This window comes from Pseudopipra pipra, chromosome 3, assembly GCF_036250125.1.
Source record: "Pseudopipra pipra isolate bDixPip1 chromosome 3, bDixPip1.hap1, whole genome shotgun sequence".
Classification (NCBI taxonomy): domain Eukaryota; kingdom Metazoa; phylum Chordata; class Aves; order Passeriformes; family Pipridae; genus Pseudopipra; species Pseudopipra pipra.
Window position 1 is genome coordinate 92736850 of NC_087551.1, and position 19650 is coordinate 92756499.

Here is a 19650-nt window from a genome sequence, read left to right on the forward strand (position 1 = left end):
TGTTTAATCAGGACATCACAACACTCTCAGCTAGGCTGGTGATGGACTTGGTAGAACAGAACTACTTATGTAGGTGTTTCCTTCTCACTTGCAGGCTCTTAAAACAAGAATTGTAGATCAGGGAAATGGGTTTTACACTTCATATGAAGGGCTCAGAGGTTTCATGCTATCCTGGTCTCCTCTGGGAGGTGCTCTGAATGCCTGAGATGGTTGCTAAGACAGTTTCCTCTTCTTCACCTGCCAATTCAAGCTTTGAAATTGAGTGTTTTTCTAAGCGAGGTTCAGTAAGGTGCAGTTCTTTGGATGATAAGCCAAATCTAGAGGAAATACCTGGAAGGCAGAAGCCACAGCACCAACCTGGCCTTCCCCAGTGTGCCAGAGGGGACTGGGCTGCTGCCTCCAAACCTCCCCTTCAAGGTCAGTGGTAAAATGTGATGGCTTTATCATTGTTTTGCACCATGTAGACCCACTGACTTTGGCCAAAACTGGCAGGAGGTGTGATCTTGGGAACAATTATAGCATCAGTAGTGTTCACACCTGCATAGAAAAGACTGTGGCTCCTGGCTACTCTTCTACACTCTCGGCAGCAACTGAAAAAAGTGTCTGAGATGGGTCTGTGTGGGTTGGATCAGACATCACCTTACCATTACTGATGGACCAGGCAGGAACCTTGGTCACCTGGCTGAGCTTCCAGTGCATTACCTGACCTGGAATTAGTAAAAGCCTTTGTATTACCTCCATTCCCTGATCTCCTGCAGTTTTCCTAACAGATAACAGCTGTGATTGGTGCTTGGGATTATGAAAGAGTCCTCAGAAAGGACTTTCTGTGTTGTAAAGGCTGGAGAGATGAGAAAAGACCAACTGCGGCCAAAGGGGTTGAAAAAGTTTCACGTAAAGTTGGCTGAGGAGAATGTGATAGTTCAGTAGCTGTTTCCAGGGTGAATGACCAAGCTTCAAACTGTTAGGTTAAGATCTTGTGCAGCTCATGAGCTGACCAAATCCCTCCCTGCACTTGGGCCCTACAGCCTCAGTGATGGAGAGAGAAGTGTTAAGCTTTTGTTAAGCTGTGAGTGGGATAGATAAGCTTAAAGGCCCAGAACACAGCTTTTCCTAGGGTGGTCCTGGTGTGAAGAACCCAAGTGCTGTGTCACAGATGTGTGAGCCACCCCTGAGGCCAGGATCACTCAGGCACTTGGATTCCTGACTTGGCAGGAAGAAGAAAAGCAGAGAGAACTCTGGAAGTCTTTGCGGTTGATTGTGTATTTTATTTGATGCAAGGCAGATGCTAAGTAAGTGTTGGAGCTTCTGATAGGACATCTACCACCAAAACTAGGGCAAAGAAACCCCCAAAGCCCCAGACCTAATGGAGAGCTGTTCTGGGGGTTGCTTCTGCCTTTGATATGTGGTAGCTGTATTGAGGTGTAAGTTGATAAAATGTGTGTCTCTTGTATGAGACTGGAATGTGTATTGTTAAAAGGTATGCATTATTCAAAAAAGGGATGTAAAAGTAAGCTGGATGCTGAAGAAAAGTATAAATAAAATTGGAGGCCAAATTACTTTGACTGTGGGTTCTGCTGGGAATCCCTTCAAGGCAGTGCAGGAGATGATAAAATATAGATAGAGATATCTCGTAAGAGAAATGTGGCTCAGAGTTGTATCAGTACAGAAATTTAACTTACATTGTCACTATCATCCTCTTGCCAAGAATTACTGAACCAACAAAGGTGATTAGTTGTAATCATCAGGATGTTTCAAGAACTGGCTTATAAAGCGAACTTGAATTCAATTTTCAACTTTTAATCCATTTAATTTAAATAGATGGATATACACAAAGGGGTCCAAATGTTTCTCAGTTTCAGTACAGCACATTTGGATGAGTAGGGGAAGCTGAGTTCCCATGACATGACAGTAGTTGAGGCATTAGATTTTAAGTCAAAGCTGCTAAAATCATCTCAAACAGAAAGGGGAGAAAAGAGCAACAAAGGTCCAGTTTGAAAAATAAGTATCTTTTGTTTAAATCAGTCAGACTGGGATGTGGAGAGGAGGAAAGAAGAGTTATATGTTTTATGTTTCAAGGATATATAATGTAGATACTATATTTTCTGTAGGAAGAATGTAATAAGTGGTAGCTGGTAGACTTGATAGTCTGATTTCAGTATGATGAAAGCTTTCAGAATAAATGGGAAGAATGGTTGAGTATAAGGAGGGAAAAATAAAATGAGAGAAAATGTAACGCAGCTTTTCTGGAAATAATCACACCTGACTTACCCGTATTGGTTTTTAATAAAAAATACCAGGTAGATAAAGGAAATAAATCTTCCATCCATCTGGAATAGGTTGTATTTTTAATCTTGGAAATTACTATCTAAGCTAGAGGGTGTGGTGACCAGCCACAGGATCTATGGACAAGCAAGGTCAAACTGATGAGCAGTTGGTTTGTCTCAATGCTTTCAGCCTGAACAGAACCCATTATAAATGTTTTAAGACAAAACCTGGTATGAAAAGCAGGACTATTTGCAGTGATATTTGGAGATGACGTTAGGAAGCACTGTCACTGCCAAGGAAGATTACAAACCCCACAGCAACAACCACATGACCTTGATGGCTGGAGTAAGAGATGGGATTAGTGTAAATCCCCCTTAGGCACAAGTAACAGAATTTCAACTGTTTCCACTGGAATTTTAGTTGGACATGACTGAAGAGGAGAGAAAAAAAAGATACTTGAGAACCATCTGTTCAAGAACTTATAGCTGCTACTATGAAAAAAAAAAGGGGAGGGAAGTCTTATTTATTAATCGGTCCATTTCTAGTAGAAGGAGGAATGTGCTAGAGTGGGAGAATGAGGATGAGGCTCTGGTGGGACTTCCTTTTGAGGAATACACCTGTTCTCAAAAAAACTCCTTCTAAAAGATACAGTGCAGAAGAGTTAGGGGGGCAGTCAGAGAAATGGAGAAGTCCTGCAAAATGGGTATTTAGCAAGACCAGGAAGGAATGAGAAGGAATGTAGTCGCACCCAACACAGACATCATGACAGCAGACAGCATGAAGGAAAATGAGCTATTTTAAGTGTGTGACACAAAACAAATGGGTATAAGCTACCCAAGAGTCAACCTAGGCTAGAAATAGGGAAAGGGCCTTTGTTAGTGCAGTATGGCTCTGGAGCATTTTTGCCATGCATAGTATGAAGGTCTGGGGGATTGCTTGAAGACAAGGCACTGGCCTCTTCTAAAGCTTGTAGGACCACAGGGTGTCCTGCTCTGCATTCTGACAAAAAGCAGCTGTTGGTGCCTTTTTGCAAGTATATTTAAGAAAGGGCAAAACACTGCTCAGCAGAGAGGAGTGAGGACAAAAGTGTGAGAAACATCCCTGCAGACACCAAGGTGGGAGAGGAAGGATGGGCAGGAGGTGATCTGAGTGCCAGAGCAGATTCCCCTGGAGTCTGTGGAGGAGACCACATCAAAGCAGATATCCACACTGCAGCCCATGGATGACTGCATGGTGGAGCGAGTGGACGTGCTCTGAAGGAAGTGCAGCTTATGGAGAGCCCACACTGGAGCAAATTTATCCCAAGGGACTTCAGCCCATGGGAAGGACCCACGCTGGAGCATGAGTAGGAAGGAGCAGAGAGGAGCTGCTATGGATTGACCACAGCCACCTCCACACTACTTGGAGCAGAGGGGGTAGTGAGACAGCCTTGGAAGAAGGGGATAGGGAGGTGTTTTAGTTTTTTGTCTTTGTATCTCACTATTCAATTCTATTTTAACTGGAAATAAATTATTTTTCCCAGAACCTGTTTTGGCCATGATGATTACTGCTGAGTGACCTTCCTGTCTTTATCTGAAACCTCAAGCTTTTCATCTTATTTCCTCTCCCAATCCTGTTGAGGGGGAGGGAGATCAGCAGCTGAGTGGCCATCTGGCAGGTGGCCAAGGTCACCCCATGCACCTGGGCACTTTGTCTGCTTACAAATCCAACAGTTTGGGCAGAAGGCAGCTTCCTTGATGATAAGGAAGGTCTACCAAAGGCCATGAGATACCATGGCACCAGAAGGCCTAAAGTCCTGATACAGCTGGAACTCTTGTAGTCTGGGAAAATATGCCCCCCTGGAGTGAAGCAATCACTCTTTAAAAAGAATTTATCTTGTTTTTTTCAAGTCTAATACATGTTAAAGCAACACATTTTCCAGGAATCTGGCCTGTAATTCTTGGAAAGTTTTTCATTTGGAAACAGGTGAAACTTCAGGGGAACTGAATCTGTTAACATAAAAATGCAATCCCACATGAGTTGTCTACACCTGTGCATTTGCTGCTCCTGAGCTGGTGTAATGGGGAATGCACAACCCCTGTGGCACAATTGCACTTTTACTGCTTCAGACTTGTCTAAGTAGATATTCACAGTGTTTCCACTAGGATTAGCCAGCTCCAGAGCTAATGCTATGTGGTGATAATTTACCTGGTAAAAGTATTTAAAGTGAAGCCAAATGAAATTTATTCCACGCATATTGAGGCAAGGTATCGTGGTATTCCTGTAATTGATTAGACACACAGTGTCTCCATCCCATTTAGCAAGCGGGAAACACCTTCATCAACTGTTCTATCTGCCACTGGAAGCCAAATGTTTACTAAATGCTACTAATTCAATTTTACCAGCTGTTGTAGGAAATCAGAATCTCAGCTCACTCAGCAGAAATAGGAGCTTTTTGAAAATAAAATTAAAAAGCCAAAAGAGAAATCTGCAGCCTATGCAGTTACCTAATTGCCTTGCTTCGTTTAAAATCAATGGATCTCAGTGCTTCAGGGCCCTTCTAGGTCTAACACTTTTCTGTATATTTAGAAAGGATTGCCTCTGAAAGATCTTCTGTTATTTTATCAATTTGCTTTGCTTCCCACAGCACTTGGGGTTGGAAGGGAGTGTGAGAGCAGCTCTTGGTGTGCTGAGCTAGTAGGGACTTGAGACATCTTAGATGCAAATGCACTTTTGCTCAGTAGAATAGTGATGAGTTTGCCGAAAAGACCAGGAAATACCTCCCATGCATACAGATGGCATAACTATTATCAGCTAACTATTATCAGCTGTGTTTCCTTTTAAAATTGTTTGTACAGATTTTTGCAAATCATCATGAAAAAGACCCTTCTGTTCTCAGAAGTTTAAATAAAGAGCTAAGAAGTCATCTTTACATCTGACTCTGGTTTCCATGTGAAGTAGACTGGAAGAATTGCTGCACAGTCCTGCTGTTATAAAGCTGTACAAGTAGATTTTGAAATGCGTGGGAACTCCTGAAACCAGACCTGGTAATTTGGTGATGGGTGCTCTGCTTAGTTTCTCAGCATTTTTTCAATATGCAGTATTTGCCTTGCAGAACAGGAAAACAGGAATAATTAAAAACTAACTCTCGTTTGGTCAGAAAGGAGCAACACACAGGGTTTCAGAAACCTGCAAAAGTATGGGGCCAACTACCTGGCTCCATCTGGCCAATAAAAATGATAGTCAGTGTGAGATTTTACTTTATGAAGTACAAGTAAAAAAGTCCCAAAACCAACAGAACGAATACCTCTCCCTCCTCCCTGCCTTTTGGCCTCAAAATTGGAGAGAGCAGCTCTGAGCAGCATCTGCAGAGGTGACTTACCTCTTGGGCAGATGATTTTAAGGAGGTTTAAGAATGGTGTAAGCAAGCACTGGGATTTTAAACCAAATCCTCCAATAGTCAGGTCTGGTTAAACCCAGAACTGATGTCCCTTTCCAGCTGAGAGGGAGAAGCACAGGAGGTGGCTGTGAGTCCCGATAGGGACGGGGAGCACCTAGGACCAAAAGCGGGGTGGGGGGATAATTGGGGGCTGCGCACCCGAGGGGATGCACTGTGAGCCGATGCCCTCTCCTGGCGGCGCCTGTGAGGTGACAGCTGGGGACAGGCTCCTGCTGCCGACACCCTGGAACCAGGAGGATTGCATAGAAAACTGGAGCTGACACCGGTGACAAATATGACAGTATTTAGTATAAGAGAGGAGGTAGATCAATATTTATATCATGATACAGACTTCACAGTCAGAGACTTTTTACTTGCAATTGCACTGTAATATGTTCCTCAAAGACCATGTTTAGCCCCTTCTTAAAAGAGGAAGATGGGGCAGAAAGGTAGGTGTTAAACAGAGCTCCTGACTTATATTGGAAACATCTGCACAGTAGTTTCTAGTAGTAGCACAGTTGAACAGAGTATAATTGATTTTGAATAGCAGAGGAATAAACCAGCATGTTGTCTTTTATTTCACGGCTGCAAAGACTCCGTAATCAAGAGCATTTCCTAGTGTGGAAACAGGGGTCATAAAGAAGGAGGAGATTAAAAGCAAGCATATCCTACGTAATAGCATTTATGATGCACCTGACCTTGATTGCACAAATAACCTTGGGAATGTTGGCTTTCAGGGAAAAGCAAGAGCTCTTTTTTTTTTTTTTTTTAATGATCAGAATGCAGATCTGTGTATCCTGATACCCAGGACTGTTTCAGAGCTTTTTACAGGTAGAGGTGAATTTATCTGTTTAAGCAGGGAATAAAAAAGATAAACACTCAAATTCAGCCAAAATCTCAAATCAAATCTATTTTTACATTAAAGCTTAGCCTGTAAGTGTTATTAACATAATACATCATCACCTGTCCAGCACATACAAATGGCTGGTAATTATTTAATAGCATTCAGTATCTATCATGCTTTATACTAGGTAAATTTAGGTAAGCAAATCCCAAAGTCTCTGGCCTTGGAAGAGGACCCCGAAGGGTGATGCTAGGACAGCAGCTCCTCTATATTACAGAAGAAAGCATCCTCCTTGCTGTGACACCTCAGAATAACAAGCAGCTAGTTAGGAAAAAATGAGGAAACACAGTTCAGATGAAAACATTCACAGTAAGAAGAACACACACAGATTGCTAGAAGAAAAAGCTAATGAGAGGAGAGACTCTAGCAGGCAAGAAAGAAGGATACTCTTGTGGCAGTTTTGAGAAGAGGGACAGGAAAAGAAACTGGAGAATGTGAACTGAACTGCTCTCATTTTCAGCAAGGCAGGGGAGATTCTGCACAGATGAGAACACACCACCAGATCAGAATTCTGATTGGCTGCAGTTACTGTCCGTCTCAGCAGTAGGTGTTTGATGGACACCCAAAACCATCCCTCCTCTCTGCAGAGCAGCCACAGCTCAGGCTTGATGGGTAGGTTTCCTTCAAGCAGCACTAAGAAATGTGTTCTCTGTCTTTACTCCATTCTTTCTTTGGTGTTATGTCAAATGGCCACATACACCATCTAGGCATGGTTTTGTTTCTAAGGATGTTAGTCTGGGTCAAATGATTACCAGTTCTGCTGGCAATCACGCTGCTCTCTTCATCTTGTCTGTACAGAAATCTGGTGCTGGACTTCCACCACATTCACTGATGCTGCTGTTTGCTAGGAGCACCTTCTGGACTTAGCTACCTGGTAATGTTTTCTTTACTGAAAACTCTTGTGCATTTTATAACCCTTGTCTCCAGTCTTGATGGCTCTTGTTGAGCAGAATCATTTAAATATCTATAGAGGGAGAAACAGGTTGTCATCAGAGCACCACAAATAGCATCCCAATACTGCTGTTGAAAATAGTGTCACATATTAACCCTTGATGCCTTTAGGATGGTGCAGTTTGGCTAGATGTGGGTTGTGTGGGAACACCTCTCTCCTGGCAGCTGGCCTCTGTCCTGGGCAATAGGAGCTCAGCACAAGCTGAGACTAATTCTGGGGGGAAATTGAAATATGGTGGAGTATGGGGGCAATGGAAGAGGAAGGAAAAGGATTGCTGGTCTTCCTCCTTCCCTCAGTCCCATCGATCTTCCTGGGCCCATCCTCAGCACTATGTTTGGCTGGCTCACGCCCCAGGGAAGTGAAGATGGCCAGTATTTGGGGGCAAGTTTTCACTCTCTCTCCTCCATGATGCTACTGCATTAATATACTGTCCCTTCAGATGCACTCACTGCAATGGTCTGACAAGTTCCCTGGGAACCCCTCCCCTAGGGAATTACCATATCCATTGCCTGAACGCCAGGTGTCACTGAGGCTTAAAGACAACATTTCCTTGCTCTTTGTTTTAGCTGATATTTTTCAGTTATTTTTTTGAAAATATGGGAGGGGTTCCCTATGGAAAAAATACATCTCCATTTCTGTCAAAATGATCTATAGAGAAACACAACACAAAAATACTCTCCTACAAGCAGTAGTAAAACATAAATTAAAAGAAAACACACAGTCTGAAGCGTCCAGAAGCCTGTTTGATATTTGTCATACTAAAGCAAATGAAAACAAGCCTTGTCACTGCTAAAAGATCAAATCACTTCAGTGAAGCAACATCTTCTCAAAATAATGGTCAGAAACATTTATGATTAGACCAGAAGTACATTTTTGTTGCAGAACTGTAATAACTTTGCTGACTGTTGAGATGCAGGTTCCTCTCAAGGGAAAGGTTATACGTTAATCATTCCTGGTATAATGTGAAGAAACCAGGTCATAAGGACACTGAACACATTCTAAAAATAATGTAATCTGGTGGGGAAATGAAGAGGTCTGCAAGATGCAAAATTAGAGGACACACTGGCTTGACTCTTTTGTCCTTTGAAACTGAAGATCCCAGATCAAATCATACCTGGGTCTTTAGCAGCATGAGACTGTAATATGTGCAGGCAGCATCCCATGTTTAACTTTTAATTGAGTGAGGCTGTATACCCAGCTCCACTGGGCTTTTAGGCAATTTGAGATATCTGGGAGCAGCTTGTTTGTACTTAAGATGTCTGAAATCTCAATTGTCCTCACTTTTCGAGGATGCCTGTGTTTCTAAGTCCTCTGTCTACCAGAGGGCATTGAGATTCAGGGAGCTGCAGAGTAAAGTGGGGGGGACAACTCACTGCTGTCTTCAGCTGCCTGAGGGTGATAAGGAGGAGTAGAATCTCCTTGGAGGGGCACAGCAGAAGATCAAGAGGTACAATGAAAGAAAAAATGCATAAGTTGCAGCAAGGGAGGATTAAATGTAAGGAAAGAAATTCTTCACAATGAGAGTAAACTCTGGCACAGGCTTTCTAGAGAGGCTGTGGGATCTCAATATGGAGATGCTCCACTGGTTCGATCCTGAGCATCCTGCTGCAACTCTGAAGTTAACCTTGCTGTGAGGTAGGTGATCTCCAGAGGGACCCTTTATCCCAAATTATTCTGTGATTGTAGCAGTGCCGAGAGCCAGAGGAGACAGACATCTGAGGTCTAGTTTACAGGAGGAAGCAACTGCAGTAACATTGCTACTCCAAAAAAGGGGAATGCAGTACCTTGGACTCAGCCCAAGCCAAACACGCCCAAATGGGAGTTGCTGCAGTGGAAAGCCAGTGACAGTTTTGTAGCATACGAACTTTGCATAGGTGAACTCTGAGAGTGACTGAGAGGTAGCTTGGTTTGTAACCAGCACTACTGAACTACCCCATTAGTAACCCAGTGGTGCTTATTTGTTCCCATGTCCTACAAGGATTCAGTCTAATAGAGGACTGAGCTCTACGGAAAGGCAAGTTATAAAGATGAAATAGAAAACAAAGCTGGAAGAGAAATGTCTTGCAAACTTGGGGGTAAGGGAAGAAAATGTTGACTGGGGCTTGCAGATAATGCTTTTGTAATTTGTTTTTCCAAGGGAACAGTCTGCTATCTCCCACTGAGGGAAATAAAGGCATTTATCAAAGATTTGTTGGTCTTCTTCATCCATGCTCTGTTGAATCACAGCTGGGAGATACTGCCACTCTTTGTGGCAGAATCATGGCTGCTGGGACCTACAATTCCTTCTGTTACTGATTACATGGACTGCTAAACCATGCATGTCAACCACTCTTAAACTGGCACACCTTTCAGTCCTGACTGTCAACACTCTCTGTTTCCAAGCTTCAAGTGGTGCGGAAGACAGCTTTGTTCCTGCCCTGGGACACTTTGTCCTCCTGCTCTGTGACAGCCCTGAGGGAACATTGCTGACTCCTTCCTGTAATTGCCTCCAAGTGGCAAAGACTCCCAAGATCAGGGAGCCTGAATCATGTGTAGTGGGGTTTTGCCTTCTTTTTTGCTCTCTATTCTCATTCTGTCCACAGACTGTAAAATACACAGATCTCTATCAGTTTAATGTGGTTATGAAAGTAAAAGCACACGAAGGAAGACAAAGAAAACAACATGGCCAGGGCAGCCGGCAGGTTGGGTGTGGTGCATGCTCACCCATGAGCACAGGGATTGAAGTGACTCACTGATACAGCAACATGGAGGCACAGGGAGCCTCTCCAACATTTTCAGCTAGCGAGATCATTTATTATAGTGAAATGATTCAGTGACCTTAAGAAGCAGCCAGAGGCTTTCTCTGGAGACTGCTGAAGAGGCCAAGTAACCTAATAGATGGGAAACTGCACTGAATACTTTTTTTCTTGGTCTCTTTAACGATCTCATCACACACAGCCCATTTCAGCTCTCTGAAAATAGTTGGCAAGTTATTCTTGAGATTTTCCAATCATTTTAGGGCTGGTAATCAATTACCACTGAGGAGTATAAAGCATATTTTAGCCGTGTAGTGTTTATTTTCCAATGTATTTTTGAGACCTTTTGTAACATGTGTCCATTCCTTATTTATTAAGGCACTACAGAGCACTTTCCTCTAGAAAAATAAAAATAAAAATCTACCTTAAGTCAAAACTGGAAAAACACTGTGTATTTGGGCACAAACTGCACATAGCTTGGACTAGAAAGAAGCAATTCAGACAAGCAGTGAGTTTAGGTGACTTTCAAAGTTTGTTACTCCCAGCTTTACAATTCTGGAACATTTTTTAAATTTCACGTATCTGTGCTAAATATGAAGGCACAGCATATGAAACTGGACCTAGTAACATCCAGAACAAGCAGACAGTGTCTGTCCACAAAACAATTCGAGCACCTTATACACATCCCTTTCAAATTTGTGGTTAGGGATTGTTGCTTCCAGTTCCCTCTCAATTCAAATGGGAGTTTGCCCTTTATGGAGCTTAGTGACATGGTGATTCCTGAAGTTATGCTGGAGCATTTCCAGCACTGTAGGGCCCTCTGTGCCATCTCTGTGGAAACTGCTGATTTCTCAAGATCCTGAAAGTCAGTCCAAGTTTTCTGCTGCCTGTAGACTACAGGCAGCAGCTTTACTGCAGTAAAGCTCTGGTTTCATACTAACAAAGGCACAATATAAAGAAAGTAAGGAAAGCAGGAAAACTGACACAGGCAGCTGACTGCCCCACAGCATTTTAACCGGAGATCCTTACAGGGGCTGTTTAGCCAAGGAAGGGTTCAAGGAAGTAATTTTACCTTGTGAACAATCTCCATAGGTTGTCAAAGACTGACAGAAAATGGACCAGAGCAAAGTGTAAGGACATGTTGCGCATCTTGCACCTGCACAAAGTCCTTTCCCATCTTGTTCTCTGTTTTCCCTCGGTGTTGTGTAACGTGGTGGGTATGATATTAACAGTGGATGTTTATCCCAAATCCGGCCATTTATTTTCTTATTTGCCCTAAGAAGACGTTTGTTCTGAATGAGATGACTGATTCAAGTTTTTTTTTCCTTTTGAAGAATTTGCTGAATGGGAGTGAAAGAGGCAGCTTTCCCTGAATGCGTAACCACTTAAACTTTGCATTCCAAGAAGTTACATGTTCTTGCCTTTTTTTTTTTTCTGTTATGTGACTAATAGATGTCGTAGTGATTGCTGTAGTCATGGCTGAAAAGCCCCTTTGCACAAGTTCCTTATATATAAATAAGTGAGTTTCGTGGCTTAAAAAAAAGTCTTGGTGAGCTCAGCTGTTGCTGACAGCAGCAGTCTCCACCTCTGGGATGGTCACTCACTAAAGGCCCAATACCCAATCCCAGTCCTCACTTTCCACATGTGCCTCAGAGAAGCTGTATGACCAAGTTTTTATGTCAGTAGCCAGTATGGGCCTTTTCTTCATGTTGCTTTTTTCTGGTTTTCTATACAAAAACTTCTTGGGACTAATTTCTGTGATTCAACTGCCTTAAGGGTCAATATACGATAGAAAGCTTATGTGCCCCCAAATATGCACAGTAACAGCAAGATTAGAAAACATCATCTTTATGTGCAAGGTAATTTATAGGAGCGTCTCTTGCCTGTACCTACTTAAAACTTATATATTTCAAGTATTTTACATTTTACGTGAGGAGGAAGGTCAGCAAAATGAAGTGGGTGAACAGCAGCTAAGAATGCAAATCATCATTTGCAAAGCCAGAGGACTAAACTGTAGTCAATCCACGTGGAAAGGAGAGAGGGTTCACCTGGTGAAGAGGGAGTAGTGAAAATTTGTTTCTGACCAGAGTGCAGGCACAAGCTTTTGAAGAAGGTATGAAAACTGCTGCCCATTAGAGCACTAGGACACCACTATTTTAGAAGCACTCTTGAAGTTGTAATTTCTCATATGGAGCTTTCCAGATTAATTTGCTGCCTTTTTCAAGGTGAATTAGAGTCATGCACATTCTGTGGAAGGAACAGACAAGAACATCCTGACTTTCTTTGTCTTTATCACTTTGCAAGAACTTCTGTCTAGCAGCCTTGAAAGTAATTGGGAAGGGAGAAGGGTGTAAAAAGCAATTTTCACTTGTTTATAAACAACAATAAAAATGGCTTTTTGGCATAAAATTAGATGATCCCCAAAGAAGCACCTAGCTAAAATCCAACTAGAAGAAAGGTAATTCAGAAAACAGCAGTAAAATTATTTTGGTATCAGTGCTTTGTAGTGAGCTGTACAGCACTATGGGTCCATTGTTTCCATAAGGTTAAGATATATAAATAATACCACATAATCAGTAAGACTTCCTGCCATACCCAGACCATGGGTGTACCCACAGGCTTCTGCCCAAACACACAGGTTCCCTGTCTGCTGTCACCTCTCATTCGTTGTCTTCCTGCTCCTGGTGGCCCCACAGAGGGGAACTAGTGCCAAGGTTTGAGATTTCAGGAAAGTTGATGACAACTTGCATTTGGTCAATGCACACCGTGCCATAGCTTCTGCCCTAGATCTCTGCTGTCCTATGTCAGTGCCAGTAGCAATGTCCCTGGCTCTGTGGGACCAGGACCATGCTGCACACTGCCCTCTCTCGCTGCTGTCACAGATACAAGTCTGAAGACTTTAGTTCAGTAACAGTCTGTGCAGAAAAAGCTGCTGGGCTTCATCTTCATGAATGACAAATGGACAAGCAAAACACAGAGAAAGTGAAAGACAGGCTTGTCCTTCTGTGCTGATAGCAATAGGATGTGTAAGGAAACCCAGTGGTACTTATCAAACTCCTGCTGCAGTTTGTGCCACAGCATGACAGCGCCTACGTAGGCAGTCACTGGAGTGTGTCATCAAATTACCTGAAAATTGCTGCACCGTGTTATTAGATATGCTGAAAACTGTACTGTATCTTGTTTCAAACACAGAGTCCGTCTTCCGAAGGGGCAGTGGTTTGTTCGGAGCAGACACAGAACAACCTGCAGTACCAGGCCACTGATGTGGGTGGGCTTTTATAGCAAGGCTGGTCTGACGCTCGTCAAACTGAGCAGAAAGACAGAAAGAAATTCTCCTGTCATGATGTAGTGCCAGACAGAAAAACTACAGCCAGCAGAGCTAAGTAACCTTGGCACAGCAACCTGGTAATGCAGCTGCACAGCTTCCAGTACCTAACCAGCTACCTTACTTTATTAGAGACATACCTAGATTTTGGTGAGCTTGGGGTTCAGGTTGCAGGACTGCCTGACAAGTTAGTCACTCCTTCTGCAAACATGACTCAATCAAGGCAAAAGAGGGGAGATCAGCCTCAGAGCTAAAGAACAAAGCAGCCATTCTAAGCTACTAGTTTTGCTGCCTATTATTTTATATGTAAAAACAACTTGGAAAAGCTGTAGGTATTGTGGGCACTGTACTGTGCACTTTCCAGCTAGCTGGGGGATAGGTGAGTGTGAGTGAAGAAAGAAAGCAGGGCAAGGGACATGGGGAACAATGCTGCTGTCACCACTTCTAGGAAATTCATCTATTAGCATGTGAGACCTTAGCTGCAGTGGATTTTTAGAGAACAAGGTGTTGTCTTGTGCCATTGGATTACATGATTGGCGTTACAGGTGTCCTAATATGAATCTGTGCTGTGAAGTGGCTACCACAGCAAGAACCAGGAGAAAATACAGGGAGGGTTCACAGGCCTTTTGTAGAGGGAAACAAATGGTGGGAGTGAATTCCTTCCTGTGGGGATATGGTGGGTATCAGACACCAGCTCAGAAGACTGAGAAACTCAGTTGGGTCCCCTGCTCCTGGGGTAGATACAATAGCAAGGACAGAGAGAACTTATAAGAAAGCAGATTTTTTTTCAAGCCAGTCTTGAGAAAGAGACAGCTTAGAAGTGCACTAATGTGATAGATGGATATTGAATGAGAAAAGATCATGTTGGCCATAATGTTGACAAAGAAAGAGGCAATAATTATCACCTGATCAGTACTGTCAGGGACTGCCCATGTGGGTGGACATATCTGTCTGGATCTGGCTTGTTTCCAGTTCCCATAAGGCAGAAGTGCAGCTGGCCTTCACAAGTTTTGCTGAGTACCTACAGAAATAGTTGCTGGGAACTGCTATGAAGGCGAAGGAGAAAATGTTTGCAAAGAGGATATTGGAGCAACTTTTGTTGGGTTGCAGTAGAAGAGGCCAATGGCATGTAGGGAATTCCAAGGCGTGACAGAAACAACCTCAGGAAGCTACACCAGACTGCCAAGCCTAGGCTTATAGCTGGGATTCCTCTCTCCTAAAGCAACAGAGATAGGACCTGGAATCGAAAAGATAATCAATCATAATCTGGCACTCCCCAAACTGTAAAAGATCTGATCTTGTGTCACTGTTAAAATTTCCACCAATCCCTTGGATACTGAGCCCAGTCCGATGGGAAAAATAGCTACGATTTCTCAGGAGTAAAGCGAGCTATACCCTGTTGCAAAGTAAGCAACCAGAACAAAACTCAGTTTCTCCCACACCATGGGAGTTGCCCAGGCTGTGGGAAAATTCCTCTCGTTCTTGAAAGTATGGCAGACCAAACTAGTTAGTTTTATAATTCTACCTGAACACTTGAATCTGTGAGATAATGTAGTCTATAAAAGGGGGAACACATATAGGATCTCCCCAGCAGCTGATTATACCAGAAACAGTGGCTGTTCTGAAGTTAGGGCATGATTAACTGATAGGAATTTATTTTGGAATTACCTGCAGCTGAGGATGGATTCAGTAGATATGATTCTCCACCTGACCATGGAGAAAAGCAGCCCGTGCTGTCAGAGGTATCAGAAATGAGGCAGTTCCTACAACACAAAAATTAGAATGCATATTGCAACAAGAGAGTGGGAACAAGAAAAACAATAATCATAGTGATATACCAAATTCCTGTTATGGAGCAGATGGACATGACAGACAACTCATTTAGCAATTACACATTCTTTAAATCACAACAGGCAAAATTACAGAATTGCAAGGAAGAGAAAAGCAAGTGTCAATCCATGAGATGGGATTTTGCATGCATGTGATGTTCATGCCAGGCAGAATTGCAAAATTATATGTATTTGCACCAGATGCAAAAGCAAGGTGAGGAGTGGAATGTCAGATGAAGAAACAAAATGAGTAAATGCACTAGGCTTTGGAAACTAGCAAAATAAGAAAGCAGAATGGCCATAAACTAAAGTAATTTTTAAATTACATCATAATACCGTCACTAAAAGATTGTAATAGTTAAGCATATGACCCATAAAAAGCATTCCAACTAAAATTTTAGATAATCCATGAAAGCCAGTGATTTCAGTGAAAGCATTTGAATTTATGATCTCAGTGAAAAAAAAACCAAAAAAACAAATAAAGCCACACAAACACAAAGCCAAAACCAAAAATCCACCAATATATATGGTTTATACAGTCAAGAAGATCACAGAATCACAAAATATTCTGAGTTGGAAGGGACCTACAAGGATCTTCAAGTCCAAATCTTAAGGGAATGGCCCATACGGGGATCAAACCCACATGCTTTGCAAAGTGTCTGATATGTTAAGAGAAAAAAAATAAAGAGTCAACAAAATGAATAAAAAGCTAGACTTCACCACCAAAGCATTACATCTTGTAGCTTTAATAAAGAACTGCCAAGGAATAAAGTAAATATGTATTTGCATACACTCAAGCATCCAAACAGATGATTAAAAAGAGCTCAGGTCCCAAACCTTTCACTTGGAACTATGTTCTTCACATAGAAGAAAAAGATACATTCATAGCAGTTGATGCTAAAACACTGCCCTGGAGAGAGGAGGGGGAAAAAAAAGGAGCTTTCAAAGGATTATTGATAGCATTCTGTTCAATAGTAAGTCATTCAACTACCAGACTACCAGCTGAGAACACTGCTTAGGAGATAATGTACAGGTGGAGGAACATCAGTTTCCTCAAGAAGAGGGACTGAGAGGCCTGGCAGAGATATTTACTCTGTGCGATATGAGTGGGTGGACATGAGGTTCATGTGGCAGAGCCTCTGACAAATCGTGCCCCCAAGTGCATCTCTCAGCTGTAAATAGCCAGGGAAGTAAATAGAAAATGAAAAATGAGAATATTGCAGCTGAATGACTGTTTAGCTGACACAGGAAAAGCTGAGATGATTGAAAGCTGTTCAGTAAGAGCAGTTCAAGAAATTACCGTGTCAACAGCAGGATTTGAAAAATCCCGTTATTAAGGTGCTACGATGTGCATCTCTGGTCTGTGCAACACCAGCAGGCAACACACAGCACCTCCCAAATGGTCTGGCAGAACCACCCTGAGCAGCTGTACTGAGTAGTGACCTAACCCCATGAGGGCAAGGGTGATGCAAGCTACATATTTGTAGCCTGATAAAAAAGAGTCCAAGACATCCATCAGTGTTTGAGCTCTGAGGTGAATTCTCTGCTAATCTGTCTGGTTTATAATCTACGGTGTAGATGTGTCTGTTTTACATGAAGTGACCAGCGGAGAACCCTGCAGAATATATCACTTGAGACAGCACTCTAGAAAGAGGATATCTGGAACAAGTAGGAAACAAAATTTTTAAATAAAAGCATTTTTTAAAAAATTGTTCAATGAGTGTGACTGGAGCAGCAAAGCTAGAAGAACTACACTACCTGCAACTGACTTCTTATCTAGAGCAGTCCAGAATTCAGAAATATGGTAACTGAACAAAAATATGAGTTTATCAACTGGTTCTAATATCAATGGCCAGTTTTGAGAAAAGAATTAAAGAGAAACAAAGGATAAACAAAACCAACCAAGGATTTAAAAGTACTTCCATCTCCAAATATGTCCATCTTTCTTTCAAAGAGCCAGACCACAAGGCAGAAACTTTCACTTTTGGATACTGAATGGTGAAGACAGCATAAGCATTTCAAATGATGTTGAATACAGGGGTAGCCAACTTGAGGATACATCAGGGCAACCCGGGAACAAAAGTTTGTCTCCAGAAAATGAGCAACACCCCCAGTGCTTTTTCCACAGGCAGAATCTATCTCCTCATTACAAATTATGTGTCTATTTGTAGTGAGTTTATGCTCCACATCTGGGAGATAATCATGTTGCTTCATCCTACTGCTTATCAAATAGCAAGATTGAACTGGAAGATAAAATTGTTACTTTTAAGTTTACAGAATTTTTTTTGGGAAAAAAAACAAAACAAAAACAAACAAACAGACAAAAAACCAAACAAAAACAAACAAAAAAACAACAGGCTAAATTGGAGAAATATCTTTCAAGGAGTATCAGTAGCACCTTGGTATAAGAGACTTGTCATCCAAACATGCTTGTTCCTTGGTTCCTGTGGTGCTGCACGATGAAACGCAGCAGTAATGAAAGTGAGACCAAAGAAGGACAAGAAGCATGCAAAGGCAAACACCTTCATGGAGGAAAAGCAGGAGAGCTCCCACTAGGAGGGAGGAACTTTCAGTGTTAGGGAAAACCATGCACTTGAAGGCAGGGCACAAAGCAGCCATGGAAGATAGTGCAATATGGGCTGTTGGCAGGACAGGTAACTCAGCTCATGTAAAGGTCCGCTGACTGCACCTGAGGTGAGTTAGAGGTTGTCATTGCTGAAAGATGACACCAAAGAGCAAAAGGAAGACTGATGGGAGCACTGACAAAAGCACCTTCTTCATGTGGTGGTAGAAAAATACAAGAAAAGAGCCTGGCTGCTCTTCGACAGGTGACATCCACATGTTCCTGGTGCCAGCCACTGTCCTTCAGCAGAGCTGGGCAGCCAGACAACGGAGGGCAACCCTTGCAGCAACAGCTGCTTTCCTCAGTGCTGCTCTGCAGGGTTTGCACAGCCCTCTCCAGAGTGGGAGCCTGAATGCAAGAAGCTTTTTACAGCTCCGGGATTTTTTCCAGTCCTTGATCTCCTTGTAGATGGCTGCTGAAGAACTCCTGACATCTATCTGTGGTTATAGTCTGCCAGACTGTTCTTCCAAATAAGAGCGTGCAGATTATATTGAATTAATTTAACTTCTAAGCTCATGCAAATTGGTAATGTACATAATTTCTTTTAAAAATTCATAGTCCTTTTCCTAAATGGTCAACACCAAGTACTTCTAAGGAAAATAGAAGAAATCTTCCTAATCCTTGCTAGTCATAAAATACAAGGCTTAATATCTTGTTCTAAATGTATTTCTAAATGTATTATAACATATTTCAGATATTATACAGATTAAGTAGCAGATCTTCAGATATTATTTCTTTCCTATGTTTTTGATTTTGTCTTGTCTAGTGTTAAACCTTCATGACATACTAGACCAACACTAGTAGTAATGCTGTAGCATAAGAGTCTAAAGGAATAAGTGCAAGGCTTGTAGGGAGAAGGAAATAATCTTCATTAGACAAACCAATTATATAGTGATCCAAAAATACATTTCTTTGCCTCATTTTTGAATTTACCAATTGCTTTCACTCTGTGCTCCTGGGCTCTTGGGCAGTTAAATGAGAATCACTTCCTGCTCCCTCTACACCCTTCTGTATTTTAGGAGGGGGGAAGGGGAGGGGAGAGAAAACTGTATTTTAAACCTAAGAAGTTATAAAGCTGCTACATTTTAGTAATAATTAAAGATACACAAATAACAATCATAAATTTGATATGCCACATCATCCTTCAATTAGTGCTCAGATTTTTGCTACTATTTCATCCTTTGCTTTCAAGTAGCTAAATATGTATGATTCTCTCTAACTTCATTTTTGTGTGTGTGCTATTATGCAATAATCTGTATCTTCCATTAATCTTCATAGTAATATTTAATTATTGTTTTATCTCTATCAATATTGTATAAAGAAGAAACACTCCATTTTCTCTAATGAAGAAAATTAAAAATCAATTTCTAAGTTATCTCATTTTGAAAAGTATTGTTAAAAGCAATGAGACTATAATTTTGGATTGTGTATCAAATCATTTCATGTTTTAGAGCACAAGCAGTCAAGGGTCATTTGCTTAGCAAATTCAACTAGTTTACTAGTGCAGCTCATATTTTGTTGTGCTGACTTTACTATCTCCATCTTCACTGTAGCACAATATGAAAATACATGAAGACCTGATGTTTCTTAAAGCTGTTA